Below are 25,592 nucleotides of genomic sequence, written 5' to 3' on the forward strand. Positions count from 1 at the left end.
TTCTTTGACCATTGACAGTTTGACTACAATGTGTCTCAGGGAGGAAAATTTTGGGTTGAATCTGGGGACCTTTGAGCCTCTTGGTTCTGGAGTCTATATCTCTACCAATACCTGGGGAGTTTTTTGCTATTATTTCATTGAATATATTTTCAATGACTTTTCCTTTCTCTTCATCCTCCAGAACACCCATGATATGAATGTTTGTATGCTTAAGGTGGTCTGTTAGCTCTCTTAGATTATCTTCATTTTCTTAAATTCCTTTTTTGCCTGCTTTGATTATTTTTAAAAACTGTCCTCAAGATCAGAAATTCTTTCTTTTTCCTCTAGCCTGCTGCTTACACTCTCAATTGTAGTTTTTATTTCATTGAATGAGTCTTTCAGTTCGATGAGATCTACTACATTCTTTGTTATGGAATTTATCTCTTTGTAAATTTCATCCTTCAAGTCCTGGATTGCTTTTGCTTGTTTCATCAAATTATCCAACTGGGAGTTTCTGTATCTCACTGAGTTTGTTTAAGATTGTTACTTGAAATTCCTTTTCAGACATTTTGATGGTTTCCTGCTCTTTGGGTTCTGGTACTTGAGAATTATTGTATTCCTTTGGTGGCATCATATTTTCTTGTTTTTTTTTTTCCATATTTCTAGTCTCCAGTTGAACAGTTGCTCTTTCTATTACTCAGAAGTGGTCTTTGAGGAGAGAGATTCCCTCCTGTAGATGTGTTTTATATTGGATGTTGAGTAGGGTGTATTAGTGTTGCTTCTGGTTTGACTTAGTAGTGTATTCTCCATGTGGGTACTTCTGTTGTGTTCAGTGTTGGAGTTGTGTGAAAATGCTTCTATTGTGTAGTCACTGAGGCACTTAGTGATTTCTTGTTGAAGTTAGTTGGGATGTCAAGTATGTAGTCTAGCTCTTGAGATCTTGGGTGAAGTGCCTGTATTCCTTGTCACCCATTGGCTGGGGTGAGTGATCCTAGGTGGACTTGTTGGCTCCCAAGCTAGTGTCCTGTGACCCTGATGGGTGCACTGGGGTATACTGGATCTCCTTAGCTTGAAAGAGTGACCCTGGGCAAGGTTTCTCTTTCCTTGTTCCTATAGGCCAAGGCTCCTCCTGGGTTCTTGCTCCCCTTGGTTGGGGGCTTGGTTGGTAGTGGCTGGGTATTTTGTTTTTTACACTATTTGGCTGTCCTGGGCTTCTGTATTCTCCAGGGTTTTGTATGCATGTCTCTCCTTGGGTGAGTCAGTCATGCTCACTGACCATGCGGTTAAATTCCCCCTGTGAATTGTGTTACTGGGGTGTGGGTTTATGCTGGCTTACCTCTTTCTAGTGTCTCCATTTGTGACTCGTCTTGTGTCAGTGTGTGATGACAATATTGGGTCCTGCCCTTGGCCATTCTGAGTGGTGCAGCTGTGGTGATAGTGGTGTGTGTGACTGTCGGCAGTGACAGTGGCAGAAGGAGTGGTGCAGGTGACATCATCTGGGGTCTCATACCCAGCTAGGCTGGTTACTTCTTTAGTGTTGGCAGGGAGTCATGCCTTCTGTCAGTCTGGCTGAGGTAGTGGCCTGGATGGGGGTTCTGCAACCAGTTGATCTTGCTGGTGCAATGACTATGGTAGCAGCAGCCACACAACATGTGACTGTGATGGTGATCCCACGGACAGCAGGGCCAGCTGTAAGGGTCCTGTATGCAGTTGGTCTGTCTGTTAATGTGGCATCGATGCCCCTGACAATGGCTGTCACACTGGAGTCTGGTGTGGCATGGGTCCTGCACACAGCCAGGCTGGCTTGTGAGGTGGCCTGGGCAGTGATACTGGATACAGCTGGTCTGGCTGGTGCAGCAGTGTGGAAGGTCCCTGGCAATGGCCAATGTACTGTAAGTGGTGGCATGGGGTCCCACTCTCACATGGGGTGGATACTGCTTCAGTGTCAGCAGAATGTCCCACACCCAACAGTCCTGCTGGTGCATTAATTATGGCAGCATAGCTGTACTGCAGGCAACCATGGCAAGTGGACCTATAACAAGCTGAGCTGGCTGTTGAGGCTGCTTGGGCAGAGATCCCACATGTGGTTGCTCTGGCTAGTGCAAAAGTGGCATAGACAGCCACTAGCAAAGGCTGCAGCACTGCAGGCAGCTGCAGCAGGGGTCCTGTGCACAACTGTGCTGGCTGGTGCAGCAGTGTAGGCAGGGATCCTGTGCATGGCAGGCCCGGTTAGAGCTGTAAAGCCAGTTTGGATCATTTCCAGCAATGGCAGTGGCTGGAGCCATGCTGCAGGTGACAGCAATGAGATGAGTTGAAACTCACAGTGGGAAGGCAGGTCATTCTGTTTTTAATAAACACCAGAAATCATTTCAATAGATCTTTAAGTTAGAGGCCTGTGATACAGGGTTCTGTGGAAGAGAGGCTATAGTTTCCAAAGTCTGAGGTAAAATGGCTCTGGAGGGATCAATGCTTGAGTTCCCCATATTTGTGCAATAGAATCAATGAGTGGCAATTGTAGAATCAGTCAAAGCACAGGAATTAAAACAGGGGAGAATATACATGTACAATAGGAAAAGGGAAAACCAGGGATTTTTGTTGGGCAGGAGTCCAGCCTCTCATACTCCCCACTCACTCCACCCCTAATGTCACCCTTTAAAAAATTCTACCATTTATTTTACACTTTAACACACATCACCCTGGATGATTCAAACAGGGCAATTCCCTGTCTGAGGAAGAATAGGATTAGTAGTGGGAGGTCTGAGGAATCCTTGTGTGAATCCCTTGGCTAGTTTGTGGCAGAAACTAGGGAAGGAAACAGAAAGTACACATCTGTCTCATAAATAAATATTTGATAGATGCATAGATGAATGGGTGGATGGAGCTTGGGAGCCTAAGCAATTAATTTTTAGAAAGTGAAGTGTAAATTAGAATAAGTTATGGAGTGCACCTACCCTGTGACCCTAGTATTTTAATCTAATATACAGTATACTCTAGAGCAGTTTTCAAAAACTGAAAAATGTAATCCATTGAAGATGCACAATTTAGTTTAATTAGTGAGAGAAAAATATTTAATGGATTTGAAGAGAGTTACGATATTAATTTTTTGATTTTTAACAAATTTAAAGAAAAATGGAGACTTGTTATGTTTTAGAAAAGGATGTACAAAATGCATGTCGGTTTTATGACCACAATACACTTAACCAAACTAAAGAAATGTAAGCTAATTTTTAATACCATTGACAGCCAACATTCAAGTTTCCCTATTCAACCCACAATGTGTCAGGTTGTCAAACCAGGATTAATAAAGAAGCAGAATTTTACAGCTGTCACCTGAGTAGACACCAATATTGACCACCAGGACTTGGTCTACAGGCAGCAGGACTCACTGTCCAGGAAACAAACAAAACTTCCTCCTTTGGTTTTTTCCACAGAGGTCTGAGGAAAGTTAGTCTCTTCCTCCAATGATGTCACCAACAGAAGATCATGAAAAAAAGATTTTTTGTGTTTCTTCTGTTCATGTGCCACTCCATCCATTCTCGCCATCTTCTGCCAGGACATTTCAGACCCTGCAGGTCTCTGATGCTGTTCTGCAGGCTGGGAGGTTGGGTTCTATGTCTCTGAAGGTAAATGTGAGAATGAAGGGCAAGCACCTCAGAGCTCAGGGAGTCCTGGAGAGTGGGATGGGTGTCCCAAACTTGGTGGAGTAGAAACAATGGTGGATCTTGTTCAGGCCAGGCTGGATGTGCAAGTAAGAGCCATGGACATGGAACAGTCCTAGCATGGGATCCACAGATCCAGTCCTGGGAAAGAAGTGATGGGGCTATGCTTTCACTGACTGCTTTATTAGAAGATAGTACAAGATATCTTCATTAGAAGAGACTATCTTTCTTAGAAGATAGTGCTGACAGGACAGCAGGTCTGTTTCTCTAGGTGTATAAAAACTGGCTCCTGAAGCACAACAAATGAATGAGGCAAAGGGTTTGCAGACAGAATGGATATCAGAGGTCTGTTGTGTAAATTCACATGACAACCGACACTGAAGGATCTGGGCAATGTTGCTAGCCTCTATAACATTCAGTTACCCATCTGTAAATTGAGTGTATTGACAATACTAGTGGAATTGCCCACTGTATCCCACAGAAATAATTGTGAAGTGTGTGCCGGCTGAATGTTACTCTGTGGCAGTTGCATTTGTGGAGTTTCTTGGTGACTCTTCAGGAAATAAAGTTTCTGGTCCCCTCCTGTACTGCGCAGCCTGCCTGGCATACATGGTTTGAATTGACAGAAGATTATACAAGACCTAGCTTCCTAGGACAGTGATTTCTAGGTGAGAGATTGGGGTACTTGATGATACTCTGTTTCTTTTGTTTTGGAGAAAAGGAGGGTGCTGTGGATTGAATGTCCTCCCCCTCAAACTCATTGATGCTCACATTTTGTCCCCCAAAGTTCCAGGGATTGGAAACTTGGCCCCCACTGTGACTGTTAAGAGAGTGGAAAATCCTGTTATGATAATTGAAAGGAGGGGCCTTGAAGAGGTGATTAAGTTGATGGTTTAATTGCGGACATAGGCTTGGTTCTGAGGGCTTCAAAAGAAGAGCCCTTGAGAGTCTTTCTATTTTTCTGCTCTGCCTTTTTCTGTCATGTGATACCCCTGGATTGCTGTAAAGTCACCACCAAAGAAGAACCTCATCAGATGTGTTCCCTGGACTTTGACTTCCCAGCCTCTTATACCATAAGGAATAAATATTTCATTTTCCTACAATGTACCCAGTTCCATGTATTTTGTTGTAAGCAACTAAAACAGACTAATTCAGAGGTGTTATGAAGTTGAAGGAGGATGGCCCTGGGAAAAGATATCTCACATGAAAGAACACTCATATGGCCTGAACCCTCTCACTGCTACTTTAGACCAAGGGCAAAAGAGTTCCAAAAAGGGGAAGAAGTTAGCTTTCCATATACTAAGCAAGTATTGATCCTACTGCCTACCATGAACACGAGTTGACTCCACTACATTTCTGAAAGGTATCAATGACTGGGTGCTATTAGAAGGTTTGAAGCAATTTTAAAAAGGAAGAGGTGAGTTAGGCTGAGAACGTTATGCAAAAGCCTAGGAAATGGTACTTATTGGACTTGTCTGGAAGGTGTAGATTGGGGTGCATGGATACCCTGTCAAACCTGAGAGCATCTCTCCACAGTGATCTCTAAATGCACTTTCATTTTTGTCTCCCCTCATTATTTCCAGATCCTGAGCTCTCTAAAGCTTAGTCTACCACTCCACTTGGCATCAAGAGATAGTCTTATGTTCCATCTATTCTGAGGTGTTTCTGCTTTTGATTAGTGCTACCCATTGTGCCACAATTAGCTGAAAACCAATGTTTGCTTCTTTTTGAAATAGTTTTTGTGACACTGAGTCAACTTAGAACACATATTGCTTTAAAATGCTTAATTTTATACACCCCTATCCCTTTTTAATTGGAACACTTTCTGGAAATTATGTGAACTTAAAGGGTCAATAACACAAGTGTTTTTCCCAAATGTCAGTAATCTGTCTATAAAATCATAAATTGTGCAGAAAAATAACAATAATCCTATTTTACATTGTTTGAAATGGGAATATCAGACCTCATCACACTTCTCAAAACCAATAAAAGCTAAATAAAACACAGTATAGTGCATGTATATAATTAATAGAATTAAGTTGTGATGTAAGAAGCTTAAAACATAGTCTCCTGATCTCAAGGAAATTGCTTTTGTTTTATTTTTGTTGCTTCGACCACACCAACATTCTGTCATTGACTTTTATTGTGCTTTTCAGAACTTATACATGTTGTTGTAAAGTTCTGCTTTTTGTATTTGGCATGGAATTGAAGAGTGTCTCTCTCACCCTTTAACTGGTTAAAGACGTTGACTTGCAGGTGCTTAGATGTATCAGCCTTTGCTGTGTGAAAAGTCACAAAAAATTTGACCAGCCACCAAAAAAAAAAAAAGAAAGAAAGAAAGAAAGAAAGAAAGAAAGAAAGAAAGAAAGAAAGAAAGAAAGAAAGAAAGAAAGAAAGAAAGAAAAGAGAAAAAGGAAATCAAAAAGGAAAGAAATCAACAATATACTGGCTTTTGAAGAATTTCTTAATTTCATCATTTTTAAAAATCAACATTAGGGTTGAGCTAAATTGGTAAATTCCTGTATTGGTGCTGCCCGGATTACAGATGAGGCTGTAGGCACCTTGTGTTTTGACTAAGGCTGGTTGGTTCAAGATGGATTCACTAACATGTCCTGTGGTTTGTGGTGGCTCTTGGCCACCCCTTGTGTCTCCAACAGGATAGTCCTGTTTTCATCCAACTATGACAGTGTCCAAGAAGACAAGCCCCAGTGGCAAGAAATTTTTAAACCTATGTTTGCATCACATTTACTGATGTCCTTTTGGCCAAAGTAAGTCCAATGACAAAGTTCAAGATATTGACAGAGGAGACCATATAAGGCTGTGGATACCTGGAGGCTTGTCATTTGGAACAATTGCTGGAAGAGTGCACCAGAAGAAATATACATGTTTATGTTTTTTCCTACATAATATTGGATGAAAAATGTTGAATTTCAAGTTCATATCTTCCAGAAAATTTAGGTCTATAAAAGCTAGAGGTGCTGTAGAGGAAACACTCATATGGAATCCCTTGTCCTATCCCATATTAGCAGGAAAATAGATCATACAGCCAAAGTGCATTTTTATAACATTAAGTTTAGTGCAGATGTAATGTTGCTTCCTCTAGTTTAAATGATTTAGTTCATTGAGTTTACACGATCTAGTTTAAATGATTTAATTATTCCTTTAGAGAACAGTAACTATTGCTAAATCACTAGGAAATCCATGTCTTATTAACTCAAAAATAAGTTGTGTCTAGTCTGTACTAATAATTCACTTGTGGGTTTATCTTCAGTTGTGTCCAAGAGCAACAACAAATGAATAAATTTTAATTAGTTATTTGTTAAATTATTACTTATGTTGTTTTGCTTACATTATATCTAATAAGCTTTATGGGGTCAATAAATTGAAAAAAGAAAAAATTAGAAATAATTAAAACTCAGCTTCAGAGAAATGTGCATGAATAAGGGAAAGTTGGCATGCATGTATAGGCAGGTTATGAAACCCCGGAGTCACATAAGTTGAGTATAAATTTGTCTCTGGTCTTCTGATGTCCTCACCAAAAGACACACATAATTAATACATGATTAGGATGGAATCTGAAAAGACAGTATGCTCAAGTCTCATGGGAAATCAAGACTTGCTGACACCAAAATCTGAAACACTGTCTTCATTGATCATATAGACAATGGTAGTGGAAAGCTTTTCACTACCAGCCTGGAAATAAACATTTTCAATGTAGACAGGTGGACACAGCTACCTAGTACTACGTCAAAACTCACCTTAAAGGTTTTCTGGGGATGTTAAAATACTGTGCTCCCAGACAGCTTTTGAAAGCCTGTACTTGATTCAGATAAAACCTGGAGTGTTTGGAGGACTGAGCTGACCACAGGTCTTTAAGTAACTCTCCACACATTTCTCTCATTTCATCTCTACATGCACGTTGTACAGCACACTGTTCAAAGTTATATTTTCTGGCAAATATTCCCAGAGCTAATTTATTTAAATTTTAACCCATTCAATGTAATCTTAGCTCAGTTTTTCAAAAGCTCCCAAATACCCTAAACAATATTAAATCTAAATATTATTTTCTAGTCTTTGCCTAACTTGAATCTTCTGCTATATTGGGAAACACTGTCTATGATCTGCTCCTGGAAATTCTTCTCTCTTTGTTTATGTCATTGCCTCTTTGATGATTTTTTGTTTGTTTCTCAGTTTTTTTTCTCTTTTACTTCTTATTATAGCTCAACCAAGAGCTTCATCCTGCACCCAATCTTTTCACTTTGCAATTCTCCTTGGCTGATGTAGTCCTCTCTGGTTTGCACTCTTATTTGTCTATATCTTGCATATTTTCTCCAGACATTAGACCTTAGATTGAACTCTCTGTTGGATGCTTCTTTGTATCTATCCAAAAGTCATATAAAGCTCAACAAATCAAAAAATCAAAAAGGAAAATCACATTCTTTCTTTCCTTACTTATGCTATCACTGTCATTCAGCCAGTGAACCCAACTCACTGTCAGAGAGTAAATAAGACCAATGCCATTTTGTGCCCAACTTGCCCCGTTGACGGCTTATACACATTTCTTCCCTTCACAGACCAGTTACACCTTAACCTTAGGGCCAATATAAAGAGATCATAGGTTTCTGGGACTGAGTAATTTATTCCAGGAGGTGGCATCAGTGTTCTTAGCATACACATCACAAGACACCCCCCTCACCCTCCACCTCATGCATTACAAGACACCTGGTGAATGGTATTCACCTTATTTTTCTTATAATGTTTCTTTGTCATTATTCCTAGTAACAGGGACTTTTGCTATATAAACATTGTGTAGCATGCAGAGTAGAGAGGGCCTTTCTGCTGATGTCTGATTCTTCACTGCATCCAGCTTCCTTGTCTGTAAGTCAACCTGATTCATAAATATGTCTGATTACCAAATGGACCTACCTGCTTTCTTCTTCAGTCTCAATGTACATTCTCAACTTGGAGGGCACATATTTTAACCTCCTTCTCAAACATTCACCAAAAAGAGATATTCCTCTGAAATCCTTTTTATTTTATTTGTTCAGCTCTAATCTCATCTAGTGTCAAGTTCTGTACTTTTGTCTGTATTTTTCATCCCATTCTAATGTCTTCATTCTACTGTTTGATATACAGAGCCAATATTAACAGGTAAGATTTGGTGCTTACAAATGAATACCATAACCATGTAATCTTCTTTGGCCAAATACTCTTCCACTGGTGTAATGGACTGAATTTTCTAAAACTCCCTGAAGCTTGAAATGTGTCCCCCAAGTTTTATGTATTAGAAACTTAACCCCTCTGTGACTGTTGGGAGGTTGGGAAATCCTATTATGGTAATTGAAAGGTGGAGTCTTGAAGAGGTGATTGGATTGTAGGACCAGTTAGTAGTGAATGGGTTAAAAATGGTGGTCAGGGGTGTGGCTCTGAGGGCTTTAAAAGAAGAAGAGAGTCTGTCTCTCTCTTGCTCTCTCTGCTTAAACCATTTTGCAAAGTGAGACCCCTGGGTCAAGGTGTCTCCACCAGATGGACTTTGGACTTCCCAGCCTCAGAAACTAAGCAATAAATGTCATTTTTCTTTATAAATCACCCAGTTTCAGGTATTTTGTTATAAGCAACACAAACAGACTAATACAACTGATATTGCTTAATTTATTTTTCTCCCTGTTTTGGACAAATCAATTGTCTCCTTTCGAGATAATGAGTGGAAGCTTCATGCACTTAGAACAAGCAGAAAGGGGCTCTTGTATGCTAAAAGGGGGCTTTTTACTTTGCTGGCAAAGCCTAATAAATTTTACTAAAAGAAACATTAAGTTAGTCAGGAAGTCTGTGCATTCTCAAGAGACAAAGATCAAAAACATGATGACTTAGAGCCTGGAGACTTTATTTATTCAAAGTAATATCAAATAAATAATTCCCTCCATCCACATTGGAAGGGATTATGTCAGGTATGGATAACTATTTGGGAGCAGCTAAACTTAAAGGCATTAACTCATGGACTCATGTTTCTTATTTCAAAAAGGCAAGTTCACCTGAGTGGACTCCTTCCATCACTGGGGATGTTCTGATAAAGATAACTCAGAAAAAAAATACCTCTCTTTTAACCAGAACAAGCAAATGAAATCTGGGTATACTGCTTATCTCCAAATTCTCAACCATGTCTCTTTAAGAACTTAGATTTAATAAGTAATTACACATATTTTATAATTGCTATTTTTGTACTTTTAGAAATTTTATGTCTCCTACATATTTTGTTTCATGTAAATGTAAGCCCTTGTAGTTTTTAGAATTTGGGGGTTAACTTGGGAATATTTGTACTCTTAGGTCTTTGCCAGACTATGGGACTCATCACCTTGATAAAACCTTAAAAAGACCCCCCACTTAATTTTGTATCCTCAGGTTTTTATCCCCCAGTCTTTGGCATGGCAAGACAATACATCAGTCTGACTAACTCAGTGTGTAGCTGACGGAGGAAATTTGACTGATTGCTGGATATGTCACATTATTACTAGGTCTTTTTATGACTAATATATGCCACTAGAGTTACCTGCCACTAATTTTACAGATGTACCTTATGTTACCTCTTATATGCAAGAAAAACCACAATACTTCTGTGTCAGGCTTCAATCCATTTCAAACTATATGCCTTGTTTCCCCAGGCCCGACTTTTAAACCAATCCTCACACCTAAGCCAGCCCAATTTTATTCTCATTAGAAATATGTATTAAGAAATTGAACAACAAATACTTATTATACCAACTACTTCATTCAGTACGTTATTATGTAAATGGATTTAGAAAGAAAGTAAAGGATAAGATCCATAGTTTAATTTAGTGTTATCAAACCTTCCCTTGAAGCAATCATTTAATGAAAACACCCTCTAAGAAACTACATGTGCCCCTTCAAAGCACATTTTTGTATGTTGCATTGGTAAAAATTCCCTAATTCGAGGTTGGGCTTATCAATGTCTTTATAGTTGCCAAAAGAAAGGGTATGCCTATTAGGACACATCATATCCTTTTAATTCTTACATAAGACATTTTTCAAAGGAAGACATACAAATGGCCAACATGTACATGAAAAATTCTCAACATCACTAGTCATCAGGGAAATGCAAATTAAAAATACATTCAGATACCACCTCACCCCAGTCAGACTGGCTATAATAAAGACAGTGAATAACAAATGCTGGTGAGGTAGTGGATAGAATTGAACACTCCTACACTGTTGGTGGGACTGTAAATTAGTACAACCACTATGGAAAACAGTATGGAGGTTTCTCAAACTACTACAGATAGATCTTTCATATGATCCAGCAATCCAACTCCTGGGTATATACCCACAGGAATGGAAATCATCATGTCAAAGGAATATCTGCACTTTCATGTTCATTGCAACTCTGTTTACAATAGCCAAGACACGGAAAGAACTAAAAGTCCATCAATGGATGATTGGATAAGAAAACTGTGGTATGTATACACCATGGAATTCTACTCTGCCATAAAAAGAATGAAATTCTCCCATTTGCAACAACATGTATGTGCATGGAGAAACTTATGTTGATTGAAATAAGCAAAGCACAGAGGGATAAATACCGCATGTGCTCCCTCATATGTGGGAGCTAAGAGAGAAAGAATGAAGGAGAGAAAGACCACAGTAGTGTACTGGACATGCAGAGGGAGAGAACATTCCCTGGGCTACAAAGTTGGGGGGAACGGGGGTGAAAGAGGGAGGCTGGGTAAAATCGGGTAGGGGACACGGGGTACAAATGCAATTTGTGGTAATGGATATGCTGCCAGTGTGAATCTGGCCCTCACTTCATGGGCAAAAGGGGTGAAAATCAGCTCATGAATATTCATAACCAATTTTTTTTAAAGTGAAAAAAAATTTCTACAGGTCCACCATTTTTCTCATTATCTATTAAAGTTCAAATGTGCTACATTAGCAAGATATAATGTTCACGTTGTTCAAAGAATATTGGGACTCTTAATACCTAGTGCAGAAGTGTATGTCAACAAAGATGTAATTTGAAACCCATATGCTATCATTGGCCAACTAGCTTAAGATACCGTCAAAAGCATTGATGCTCAAAAAAAATCACTTGTCACAGGTTGTACCAGATTAATAAAAGTGCACTAGAGTATTTGTTAGCTAAATAAATCCTGTTTCCTTTATAGATTTTCTAAATTGTCTTTGAAAGTTGAACATTTTTCTATAGTTCATCTCTCTCCTCTCATATTGTCTCAAAGGCAAAGAAGACCACATAGCACTTTGTGTTTTCTTCCCAGAAATCTCCTTAAACACATCCCTGAGATAGTGAGAGGACCTTTCAAGTTTTAATGTTATTGCAGGCAGTAGTGTTGCCAGTTATCCTCCAGCACATTATCCATGTTAATACTAAGAAGAGAAGATCAACAGGTTAGAGAGAAAAGAAAAAAACATCTAAGCAGGAAGAGGGATTACAACCCGGCACTGAGGCACTGTATCATTCAAGAGGTGCCAGGGGGATTACATTTATGGAAATTTATTAAGATTACAGAAGAAATCTGCCAGATTATTTCATTGGTTAGTTGTTTTTGTTTTTTTTTTTTGTCTTTTTTGTGACCGGTAAGGTGATCGCAACCCTTGGCTTGGTGAGCGCACCGGCCATCCTTATATAGGATCCGAACCGGCAGCGCGAGCACCGCGGTGGCCCCATTGGTTAGTTTAAGAAAGAAGTCTTTAATCATAGTAAAATGGGGCATTTTTGTTCATGTGCAAGGGGAAGCTATACACAGAGTATCCTTAAAGACTATCAGTTTCCTGGTATTGTTCATTGTGGGGAGCAACTTGATTTCTCTTAATTTCTTTGTGGGTCTCAAAGTTCATAAATAATTCCACTGAAATCAGCTTCTCCAAATGGACTCACTGATGTCATGACTGGAATATTACTAAACTCACATCTATATACCTTTTTCTTCAGTTTCCAATAAGATTTTTCTCACTGCCCTTCAGTTCCCCTTCAGGTGTCTTGACAGACTTCTAGTTTGCACTAAAGTCTCCTTTGAGGCCCAGTCTCATAGCCAATGCCTCGTGTTGTAGCTATTTATTACTGCAGCATCCCATTTCCAGATACCAAATTTTGTTTCAGTTACTTATTCTGCTTAAAAATCCACACCCAAGAGATGGAAGATTATAAGTAATTATTACCATTTTTGATTATCTGACTTGGAAAATCTTGTAGGGTGGCTTACCTCCAGCCACTAAGTAGGGTAGCAGCTGAGAAAGATCATGTCAAAGCACAACTGGGCTTATGTTCAAGAAGGCTCACTGGTGGTTTGCAGCAGGTGCATCTGGAGATTCATGGGGGCTGTCAAAGAGCATACCAGTTCTTGGTCTTTCCATGTGGTTCTCTACCATGGTGGCAATGGGGTAGTTCTTTTAGAGTGAGAAGGGGTGAAGCCATGTTGGGAGCAAAAATCTCTTGGGCTCTAGGCATACTTAAAAGACAGTTTTTTTTTCTTAGCAGGCATTTTTCTGAGTTTCATCTTTTCCCACAGTATTGCTGTTTTGAAGCCTGGTTATGGGCAAGATGACATTATCTACATAAATGTAAAGATGTTTTCCAGTTAGTGTGGAGCTGCAAACTTGCCACCAGACATGCACTATGCAGAATCTGAGAATGCAAGGATGACATCAGTAAAGCTGTGTCGATGCTACCCCAAGCCAAATCAAGATCCTGCAGGACCCTAGGATGGTGTCAAGGAGGAGAACAGAAACTGGAAAGAGACATGGCAAAACCATGTACCAAGTTTCTTGTGTGGGGTCAGCACAGCTCATGTCTCCCTCCCACCTGCTTTTCATTTCCCACATTCCATTCCCTCAATCCTCTCTTTAAATATCTCTCAGTAAATCTGAGTCTTTCAGATGGCTTTTGTATGACAATGCTCCCTCAGTTTTACCAGACACATATGTTAACCTAACATCTCTCCTCAGGTCACTGCTCTTCCTGAGTAAGAGTTGACTTCCATTTTCAACACCATTTGGGTTTTCAGTTCTTTGTTTTTGTTTGGAGGCAGGCAGCAGACTTAGGTTTGGTCAAAGATGTTTGGGAAGCACCCATCCAGTAGCTGAGTGCCCCCAATAATAGATTTTGGTAAACCAAGACAGAAGAAGTGTTTCCTGGGTGGCTTAGCTCTCCTACTTCTGTGGAAGTGAGTCTGGGTCCAACTGCGGGTGTCAGCTGCCTTTGGTAGGTGACTCCTGAGGATGGGATTTTGTTAACTTGACCTTCTAGCAGCAGAGTAATCCACTGATTTTCCACCATTTTGTCGGTGATGGAAAGCAGCATTTAAGGTATTGAAATGTTCTGAGCTGGGTAGTCCCACTGGTACTTCTCTTTCAACACTGGTTGCTGGTAAAAGGTAATACTGGGGTGTGACAGAGGGATAAATACCACATGAGCTCACTCATATGTGGGAGCTAAGAGAGAAAGAATGCAGGAAAGAAAGACCACAGTAGTGCCATGATCCAACAAAGGGAGGGAATATTCCTTGGGCTACAAATTGAAGTTGAGAGGAGAGGGAGCTGGGGAGAGAGGTTGGGGGATAATTAGAAGGGAACAAAGGGTATAAAAGTAAATTCTGGTAATGGGTATGCCCCCAGTATGAATGAGCGACCCACATCATGGGCAGGAGGGGGGACAATCAGCTTTGTAATTAATGAATATTTGTAAGAAATAAAAAAGATACTGGGGTGTGAGAAATGACTGTTCTGCAGTTTTTAAAAATTATTAAAGGTATGATTTGGGCATGAGAAATTTCTCAGGGACTAATAACCAGCTTTCTCCTTGGAGGAGTTTGTTTTGAGCTTTATCTGTTTGGATTTGAATAAGTTGTGCATTTGGGTGAGCAAGGATCTGATGACCAAAAAGAAATTTTTTTTTTTCTGAATTTCTGTTAGCTAGAGAAATAGAGATCATTACAATTTATTGAGTCTCTGGGCAGAATTTGTCTGCCGGTGTACAGAGTTCTTCAAGCATTAACCAGAAACTCACTGTTAACGGCAATCCAGCCAAGATGAGAAACAAGAGAAACTCATTAGAAAAGAATTAAGACTACTTGTGGATTTTATTTTTCTTATACAATTCAGCCAGTCCTAGCTAAGTGTGATGTTTGAGAATTTAACCCAAAACTCACTTGAAACTGAAAGATAAAAAAAACAAAAATGTCTGATTCAGACCACTATGAAAATTGCTATACCTAAGGTGTGTTCCACAGCCTGTATTGGAATTATGTATAGGAAGAAATAGTTTAGCCATGTAAAAAGGTGCCATTTTGTATGAAGTATGATTTGGGTTCAACTCTATGTTATGAATTAGTGAGTTTGTATTACTATCTCACAACTGTATGAATATGTGTTTAGGCATGTTTACACACATGTGCATGTATTATGTTGTATATTGTGTCTTGGAATTTGAAGAAACTTGCTCTGGTGCTCATGCTGGAAACTCCCTTTTCTCATCATTTGGGTTTTTAGCCATTTGTTGGAAGCTCCTGGCAAGGGAAATAGTTGTTGGACTTGCTGTTTTGGAAGTTCTTTTCCTTATCTTTTGAGCTTTTAGACATTTGTTTGTACCATCTGATGAGTAAGATATTTCTACCTAGTATTTTTGTTCTGCTTTTTGTGGGTGTGTCACTTTGGTTGTTTTGTTTTGTTTGCTTGTTTTGTTTTGTTGGCATTGTTTAAATCATATGCTGAACTTTAAAAATGGGACAAAGTTTCATATATAAAATGTTCATATATGGCAGACCATTCAAAATTTCTTGCTTCCTAGGTTTTCACTAAAAATTGTGGTTATTAAAAGTTAAAAGTCTAATTAGAATGTGTAGTTCTGTAGAGATCTGTATAAAAATAAGATACGTTTTTGATGAGAAAGGAATCAGTATGTAGGAGAAGACAGAGATGTGAAGAAAGCTAGGGATATGAAGATATAGTTCTGGTTAGGAAGGTTAAAAAGAAAAGAGAATCTATTTTGTCTGAGGATAGAGCTTTTGTAACAAGTTTTTGTCCTTAAAATGACTGACTGTTTATGAAAGAGGAAGTATAGGGCAAAATAGAATGTCCAAAGCGTGGTATGAAAATGTCTAAGTCATAATAATGGTTTCTGAAGAATTTTGTGTTATAAACTTGGATATAATTACAAGGGAATTATTTCTACATCTTTCTAAAGATTGAACTTTGACATTAAAAATATACAGATGTAGAATTAAAATTTCTCTATATTACAACATAGTTCTTTTGATGTAATGATCTGCGCTTAGTAAGACTTAAAGAAGTTCTGATTTTTCTCTAAAGGCATCTACAGTCAGAATCATCTAAAATACTATAACAAGTACTTTTAAACATAAATTTCAAATTACTTCAAGATCAATAGACAAAATGAAACTTTTCCCGTACTGTAATAACAAATCTAATGGGTTTTAAAAAACTGCTAATTAAGGTCAATCAAAGCAAAGATTAATTACATAAAGTTAAATAATACAGGCAATGTTTTGTACCTTCCATTGTTGGTTCTTCACTCAAATGTTTTGTTTTTCTGATTTAAGGAAATTTTCTCTCTTAATTTGTCCATAATTTACAGCAATTTGGTAAAATATATCTTTATGAAGAAAGATGGAAATATTAGGGTTTTTAAAAACCTATTTGGTTCCTACAAAACCCAAAACTGTTTGTGAGTATCTGCATGACTTTTATGCCAACATGTTTATTTACATAAATTAGTTTAATAAGTATTTCCCCTTTATACCAAAATACAGTGGGAAATATTGGGTAAAAAATAGAATGGATCTTCTAAGTTCCTGACCATACTTCGTGTTGCTGTCATTTGGCCAGACTGCTGTTTCATCCCATCCCACACACCCCCACACACACCCCAGCTAAGAAGATGACAAGCTGAATGAGCTTTTCCAGCACTGAGGGATCAATACAAAGAAAAGTACGATATTTTCAATCAGAAAATAGATCATCAATATTCCATGAGGAGTGGTTCGATCAAAAAAGGGAGAAATAATATCTTGTCTACACACAAGCAGATCTCTAAAAATATTCACAGCCTTGAAGTGGGGGCTCATGAGTTGGATGAGACATCCTGTTCCTAAACAAAAGATTCATGTTCTTCCAATTCTCAATGTACCAATTAAAGTATACCTTGCTAACTGAGTAAGCCACCTGCTGTCAATCAACTGTTAAGACAAAAAATAAACAATTATTAAAGGTATATTTTGAGCTTTTGGTTATCAGTGTAACGTTGCCTGGCAGAATGAGTTTGGGAGTGTTCCTTTCTTTTTAATTCTTTTAAATACTGTAAGGAGGATTGGAGTTAATTCTTCTTGAAATGTTGGGTAGAATTCTCCAGTGAAGTCACCCAAGCCTGGGATTTTCCTTGTGGTGAGGCTTTTGATTACTGGTTTGACCTCCATCCTCATTACAGTTTTGTTTATATTTCTTATTTCTCTATGATTCAGAATGACAGCTTATTCGTTTCTAAGAATTTATCAGTTTTATCTAGGTTATTCAATTTTGAGAGAACTCATATTTTTTTATAATCATTTTTATTTCTGTAGCATGAGATGTAATGTCACCTATTTCATTTATTATTTTACTATTTCAGTCTCTTTTTCTTTCTTTTCTATGTTAATGTAGCTAAGAATTTGTCAATTTTATTGATTTTTTTCTAAAACCAATTCAGCATTGTTGGTTTGATTTTGCTTTTTTTTCCTAATCATTTTTTTCCTAATCATTTTGCTTTTTTCCCCCTGTTGTTTATCTATGTTCTAATCATTTTTCTGCTTGGTTTTTCACAAGTTTCTTCCTGTTTTCTAGTTTTTTGATGTCTAATGTTACATCGTTGATTTCAGATCTTTCTATTTTTAATGGAAGTTTTTCTCTTAGCACGGCTTTCTCTGCATTCTTTGAGTTTCCTCATGTATTTTTATTTCCATCTGTTTTAAGATTTTTTGGTCCACAAAAAGTGTAATTTTATTGTTTTCAGTTTAGTGGGATTATGTAGTACATCCTCTATTTCTGGCTTGTGTCACTAAGCATAATGCCCTTCAGTTACAACCATCTTGTCGGAAATAGCATGAATTTTCTTTATTTTTAAGGCTGAATAATATTCCTCTGCCTGTATATGCCACGTGTTATCTACTCATCTGTGGGTGGCCATTTAGTTTGTTACCAATTATTGGCCTTTGTAAATAATGCTGACAGCTCTTTGAGATCCTAATATTGATTCCTTTGGAGATATATCCAGAAGGAAAATTGCTAGATTATATGGTACTTACATTTCTAATTTTTGAAGTAACTTCATGCTATTATTTGTAGTGTCTTTACCAATAAACATTCTCACTATAAGTGTACAAGCATTCTCTTTTCTCCACAGACTCACCAACACTAGTTATCTACTGTCTATTTGATAATTGTCATCATAATAGGCTTCAGGTAATATCTCATTTTGTTTTTGATATTCATTTTCCTGGCAATTAGTGATGCTGAGAACATTTTGAGATATATGTTGGCCCTTTGTATGTATTGCTTTTTTTCTTTTTAGAAATGTCTATTCTCAACCACCACCACTGTGACAGCCGGCGCAGTTGGGCAAGGTGGTGCTGCCCCCTCAGATGACTGATAAGGGGATCTTAAACCTTGACTTGGTGTTATCAGCACCACACTCTCCCAAGTGAGCCATGGGCTGGCCCCTGAATATTTTTTAAAACATTAAAGAAAATTTTAAAAAATGGAAAAAGTAAGGTAGAAAACTTGAGGATCCTAAGATGGTGCTGGCTGCGGCAGATGGCGCTGAGTAGCTGAGGTGGAAAAGGCGGCCACTGGGCCTCAGGCAACCGGGAAACTTGTAGACCTTCCTCTTGCTGACTCTTAAGGGAGGACCGCTGCTGGTGGCCAGTCGTGGGGGCTGACCGCCACTTTGCCCTTGGCAAGAGAGGCTGCGTCATTTACAGACAACAGCTTTGAAGTGTGGAGCAGGAAAAGAACTGTTTCTTAGCTGCAGCGGCCAGCTGCCCTATTCAGGATTCGAGGTTTCAGGCCAGCATAAAAGAAGATTCCTGGGAGTGCCTGAGCCATGCTGCCGGACCGAGTGAGCAACCTGAGGCGGTGGCAGCTGAGGACGGGGATGGCGACGAAGTAGAGGCAGAGAGAGAGCCGCCCAGCCTGGCCCAGCCCCATGAGTGACCCCCAGCCTGGCCCTGCTAGGGGGGCTGATGCCCAGCCGGGGTCCGCCTGCCCCAACGGGCCATTCACCAGCCCCGGGCCTGCCTCCATTTTCTCAGGTGGTGGTGCCTCCAGCCGGGCTTGGCCAGGCCTGTCATCCTCACTGAGGAGGTTCAGCTCCTCACTGAGCCTTCCCACTTGCTTGCCCCAGCATGGGGCTTCCCGGGGCCTGTGGGCCGGCCTCCCCTCTGGCTCCCTCCACAGATCTCTGGCAGGGCTGGTGGTGTGGGGCATCCCTGGCAAGTGTCAGGAGGGCAAGGAAGTACAGGCTGGGCTGATTGTCACTCCACTGCATCCTGGTCTCCGGCCCCCGGTAAACTTCCTCTTACCGGGAAGCAGATACCATCTCTGCAGCCACCAGTTCGGAAAAACACCTAACCGATTTCTGGTTAGGAATAGTGTGGTCAGAGCATTCCGGAGTTTGCTTGAACCAGCTGGAGAGCTAACTGCGGGCGGGCACTGGAGCCGGTCCATGCCGGGGGGATCCAAAGGTGAACCGTGTGCTGCGGGCTCCTCCCCCAAGGAGCTCACGCTCTGGTGTGGGAGATAAGGCAAGTACACAAATAACCGCGATAACAGGAGGAAGGGGATAAGTCCCAAGAAAGATCTACACAGTGCTACAAAGGCACCAAGAGCAACCGGTCGTCTGCACCTAGCAGAAACCTGGTAGACTTCCTGGGCGAGGCAGTGCCGAGCAGGGTCTTGAAGATCTGGCTGATAGACGAGGGTTGCAGTAGACATATCCCAGCCCAGCCCAGTGTGCACAGAGTTGGGAAACGTCCAGCTAGGGAGGTGGAGACTTAGCAGAAAACACACACCCTGTGGGCTGCCACTGCGAGATCCAGCAGCCCAGCCTAGTGCGCACAAAGTGGGGAGACGTCTGGCTAGGAAGGAGGAGACTTGACAGAAACCAACACCCTGTGGGGCCACCACTGTGTGATCCAGCAACCCGGGCCAGAGCGCACAGAACAGGGAGAAGTCCTGCACAGGAAGTGGAAGCTCAGCAGAGACCACACACCCTGCGGTACCGCCCCGTGATCCAGCAGCCCAGCACACAGTCCAAGCTGACCAAAGAGGTGGCCCCCGGAGAGGCCCAAGACCTGAGGCATACACACACACAAGGCACTAGAGGCCACCTGAGCAGTCACAGAGGTAGCCATACCCAATTTGCAACCACAGCAACATCTTAGTTAGTCAATAGTCTCAAACTGGTGGACTGTGAAACCCCCTGCCACAATGAGTAAACATAAAAAAAAAGATACCAGAAATACAAAACATCAAGAAAATACACCACCAAAAGTTAATAAATCTCAAACTCTAGATCCTATAGAACAAGAAGCCCTTCAAATGACTGACAAGGAATTTCGAGTGATAATTCTAAGGAAACTGAATGAGATACAAGAAAACTCAGCTAGACATCATGATGAAATGAGGAAAAGTATACAGGATCTGAAAGAGGAAATGTACAAGAAAATCAAAGTCTTGAAAAAAAATGTAGCAGAACTTGCTGAACTGAAGAAGTTATTCAATGAAATAAAAAACACAACGGAGAGTTTAACCAGCAGGCTTGTCGAAGTTGAAGAGAGAACCTCTGAACTTGAAGATGGGCTGTTTGAAATACCACAAGCAGACAAAAAAAAAAAGAAAAAAGAATCAAAGGCATTGAAGAAAATCTGAGAGAGATATCAGACAACCATGAGCTCTCAAATATCCAAGTCATGGGTATTCCAGAAGGGGAGGAAAATGAAGATTGCATTGAAAACATGTTCAACAAAATAGTGGCAGAAAACTTCCCAGGTATAGGAAAAATCACAGATCTTCAGATCCACGAAGCTCAACGATCTCCAAATGTATTCAACCCATAAAGGCCTTCTCCAAGACATGTTATAGTCAAATTGGCAAAACTCAGAGACAAAGAGAGAATCTTAAAAGCTTCAAGAGAGAAGTGTCAAATCACCTATAAGGGAGCCCCAATCAGGCTAACATCAGACTTTTCATCACAAACCCTAAAAGCTAGAAAGGAATGGGATGATATATTCAAAATACTAAAAGACAAAGATTGCCAGCCAAGAATACTCTACCCTGCAACGCTACCCTTCTGAAATGAAGGGCAAATAGTATACTTCTCAGACAAACAAAAACTGCGGGAGTTCACCACCATACAACCACCCTTACAAGAAATCCTCAAGGGAGTACTGGGTTTGGTTCCTGGTTTTTATGGTACCACTGACATAAAAACCCAAGAAAAATCAAAACTCACAAGTGTAATAAAAATGGCATTCATGAAGAGAAAACAAACAAACAAAAACGCTATCTACAAACTAAGGAACACAGAAACCAAACAGTAAATCAGAAAGCAAAGAACAAAAGACACCTAAGACAACCAAACAATCAATAAAATGCTAGGAATAAATCAACACCTTTCAATAACAACTCTTAATGTAAAAGGCTTAAATTCCCCAATCAAAAGACACAGACTGGCTGACTGGATTAAAAAGGAGGACCCAACTATATGCTGCCTACAAGACACCCACCTCACCCCTAAAGATACAAATAGACTAAGAGCGAAAGGATGAAAAAAGATTTACCATGCAAACAGAAAAGAAAAACAAGCTGGAGTAGTATTCTTATATCTGACAAAATAGACTTTAAACTAAAAACCATAAAAAGAGACAATGAGGGACACTACTTAATGATAAAAGGACTGATCCATTAAGAACACATAACAATCATAAATATGTACGCACCCAATGGTGGAGCAGCCAGATTTATAAAACAAACTATATTAGACCTAAAGAAGGAAATAGATACTAATACCATAATAGCAGGGAACTTGAACACCCCACTGTCAATATTAGACAGATCATCTAGGCAAAGAATCAGCAGAGAAACACAAGATCTAAACAATACTCTAGACCAATTGGAATTGGCAGATAGCTATAGAACATTCCATCCAACAACCTCAGAATATACACTCTTCTCATCAGCACATGGATCATTCTCCAGTATAGATCACATATAAGGTCACAAATCAAGTCTCAAGAAATTCAAAAAAATTGGAATTATCCCACGTATTTTCTCAGACCACAATGGATTAAAACTAGAAATTAATAACAAATGAAACTCTGGAAACTATACAAACATATGGAAATTAAACAGCATTCTACTTAATGACATATGGGTCTACAAAGAAATCAAGCAGGAAATCAAAAAAATTATTGAAACTAATGAAAACAATGATACATCATACCAAAACCTGTGGGATACTGCAAAAGCAGTATTAAGGGGGAAAGTTATTGCATGAAATGCTCACCTCAGAAGAATGGAAAGATGGCAAGTGAACAACCTAACACTTCACCTTAAAGAACTAGAAAAACAAGAACAATCCAAACCTAAAGTTAGCAGATGGAAAGAAATCATTAAGATCAGAGAAGAACTTAATGAAATTGAAACACAAGAAACAATACAAAAGATCAATGAATCAAAAAGGTGGTTTTTTGAAAAGATAAATAAAATTCACAAACCATTAGCATGGTTAACAAAAAAAAGAAGAGAGAAGATTCAAATAACAAAAATTAGAAATGAAAAAGGCGATATTACAACTGATTCATCTGAAATACAAGGAATCATTCGAGACTACTTTAAACAACTATACGCCAAGAAATTTGAAAATCTGGAGGAAATGGATAAATTTCTGGACACACACAAGCTCCCAAGACTGAACCATGAAGACGTAGAAAATTTGAACAGACCACTAACAATAAAGGAGATTGAAGGTGTTATCAGAAGGCTCCCAACAAAGAAAAGCCCAGGACCAGATGGATTTACAGCAGAATTTTACCAAACATTCAAAGAGGAATTGACACCAATTCTTTACAAACTATTCCAAAAGATCGAAACGGACGCAAATCTCTCAAACTCAATCTATGAAGCAAACGTCATCCTGATACCAAAACCAGGTAAAGATATAACCAAAAAAGAAAACTACAGGCCGATATCCTTGATGAATATAGATGCAAAAATCCTCACTAAAATACTAGCAAATGGAATACAGCAACACATACGTAAAATTATTCACCACGATCAAGTGGGATTCATCCCAGGGATGCAAGGTTGTTAACATACGCAAATCAATAAATGTGATACACCATATTAATAAACTCAAACACAAGGACCATATGATCATCTCTATAGATGCTGAAAAAGCATTTGATAAAATTCAGCACTCATTCATGACAAAAACCATCTATAAGTTAGGTACAGATGGAAAGTAATTCAACATAATTAAAGCCATATATTACAAACCCACTGCCAATATCATCCTGAATGGGGAAAAGCTGAAAGCTTTTCCTTTAAGAACAGGAACTAGACAAGGATGCCCACTCTCACCACTCCTATGCAACATAGTGTTGGATGTACTAGCCAGAGCAATCAGAGAAGAGAAGGAAATAAAGGGCATCCAGATTGGAAAAGATGAAGTCAAACTGTCCCTGTTTGCAGATGACAAGATCCTATATATCGAAAGGTGAAAACCTCTACAAAAAAACCTTGGAATTGATAAATGATTTCAGTAGAGTAGCAGGATACAAAATCAACACAAAAAAAATCAGTAGCATTTCTTTTCTCCAATAGTGAACATGCAGAACGAGAAAACAAAAAAGCCTGCCCATTTACAATAGCCACCAAAACAATAAAATACTTAGGAATTGAAATAACGAAGGATGTGAAAAATCTCTATAATGAGAACTACAAATCACTGCCTAGTGAAATTAGAGAGGATACAAGAAGATGGAAAGATATCCCATGTTCTTGGATTGGAAGAATCAACATAATGAAAATGTCCAAACTGCCCAAAGTGATATACAAATTCAATGCAATCCCCATCAAAATTCCAAAGACATTTTTCTCAGAAATGGAAAGAAGTATCCAGACATTTATATGGAATAATAAAAGACCACACATAGCCAAAGCAATGCTGAGTAAAAAAAATAAAGCTGGAGGCATAACACTACCTGACTTTAAGCTATACTACAAAGCTATAATAACCAAAACAGTATGGTACTGGCATAAAAACAGACACACTGATCAATGGAATAGAATAGAGAATCCAGAAATCAAACCACAAACTTACTGCAATCTGATCTTTGACAAAGGCACCAAGCCTATTCACTGGGGAAGGGACTGCCTCTTCAGCAAATGGTGCTGGGGTAACTGGATATCCATATGCAGGAGAATGAAACTAGACCCGTACCTCACACCATATACTAAAATCAACTCAAAATGGATTAAGGATTTAAATATACACCCTGAAACAATAAAACTTCTTAAAGAAAACATAGGAGAAACACTTCAGGAAATAGGACTGGACACAGACTTCATGAATACGACCCCCAAAGCACGGGGAACCAAAGGAAAAATAAGCAAATGGGATTATATCAAACTAAAGAGCTTCTGCACAGCAAAAGAAACAATTATCAGAGTTAAAAGACAACCAACAGAGTGGGAGAAAATATTTGCAAAATATACATCTGACAAAGGATTAATATCCAGAATATAGGAGGAACTCAAACAACTTTACAAGAAAAAAAGAAGCAACACAATTAAAAAATGGGCAAAAGAGCTAAGGAGGCATTTCTCTAAGGAAGATATACAAATGGCCAACAGACATATGAAAAAATGCTCAACATTACTCAGCATCTGGGAAATCCAAATCAAATCCACACTGAGATACCATCTAACTCCAGTTAGGATGGCTAAAATCCAAAAGACTCTGAACGATAAATGCTGGCAAGGTTGCGGAGAAAAAGGAACTCTCATACGTTGTTGGTGGGACTGTAAAATGGTGCAGCCTCTATGGAAAATGGTATGGAGGTTCCTCAAACAATTGCAGATAGATCTACCATATGACCCAGCTAGCCCACTGCTGGGAATATACCCAGAGGAATGGAAATCATCAAGTCGAAGGTATACCTGTTCCCCAATGTTCATTGCAGCACTCTTTACAATAGCCAAGAGTTGGAAGCAGCCCAAATGTCCATCATCGGATGAGTGGATACGGAAAATGTGGTACATCTACACAATGGAATACTACTCAGCTATAAAAACGAATGAAATACTGCCATTTGCAACAACATGGATGGACCTTGAGAGAATTATATTAAGGGAAACGAGTCAGGCACAGAAAGAGAAATACCACATGTTCTCACTTATTGGTGGGAGCTAAAAATTAATATATAAATTCACACACACACACACACACACACACACACACACACACACACACACACAACCGTGGAGGGGGGGAAGAAGATATAACAACTACAATTATTTGAAGTTGATACGACAAGCAAACAGAAAGGACATTGTTGGGGGGGAGGGAGGAGAGGGAGGAGGGACGGAGGTTTTGGTAAGGGGCAACAATAATCAACCACAATGTATATCGACAAAATAAAATTTTTTTAAAAAAGACATGGAGATATGATTTACAAATATTAGTTTGGGCAACCTGGCAGATTAGATGTCCTGGAAATTCTCATGATAAAATGCCTAGGAATACTGAAAAACATATAACAAACATACCTTTTAAATGCATATCTGCTCATTAGACCCCCTACCGATGAGGAATTGGCCAACAGACACAAAGAATGATCGTGTATTGTAATGATGAATAAGCTAACTATACTG

The 25,592-nt window shown here is 39.3% G+C and overlaps 1 protein-coding gene across 1 annotated transcript in view; it reads right to left on the reverse strand.

The window, feature by feature from the left end:
* Positions 1 to 5,776: 5,776 nt before the first annotated feature.
* LOC134374859 (zinc finger protein 420-like) overlaps positions 5,777 to 25,592 on the reverse strand; it is an 87,297-nt gene continuing 67,481 nt past the window's right edge. The window contains exon 3 of the transcript XR_010023369.1: positions 5,777 to 5,917. The gene's annotated coding sequence lies outside the window, so the exon portion shown is untranslated. The remainder of the gene's footprint in view (positions 5,918 to 25,592) is intronic.

The sequence above is a fragment of the Cynocephalus volans genome, chromosome 4 (assembly GCF_027409185.1).
Source record: "Cynocephalus volans isolate mCynVol1 chromosome 4, mCynVol1.pri, whole genome shotgun sequence".
NCBI lineage: Eukaryota > Metazoa > Chordata > Mammalia > Dermoptera > Cynocephalidae > Cynocephalus > Cynocephalus volans.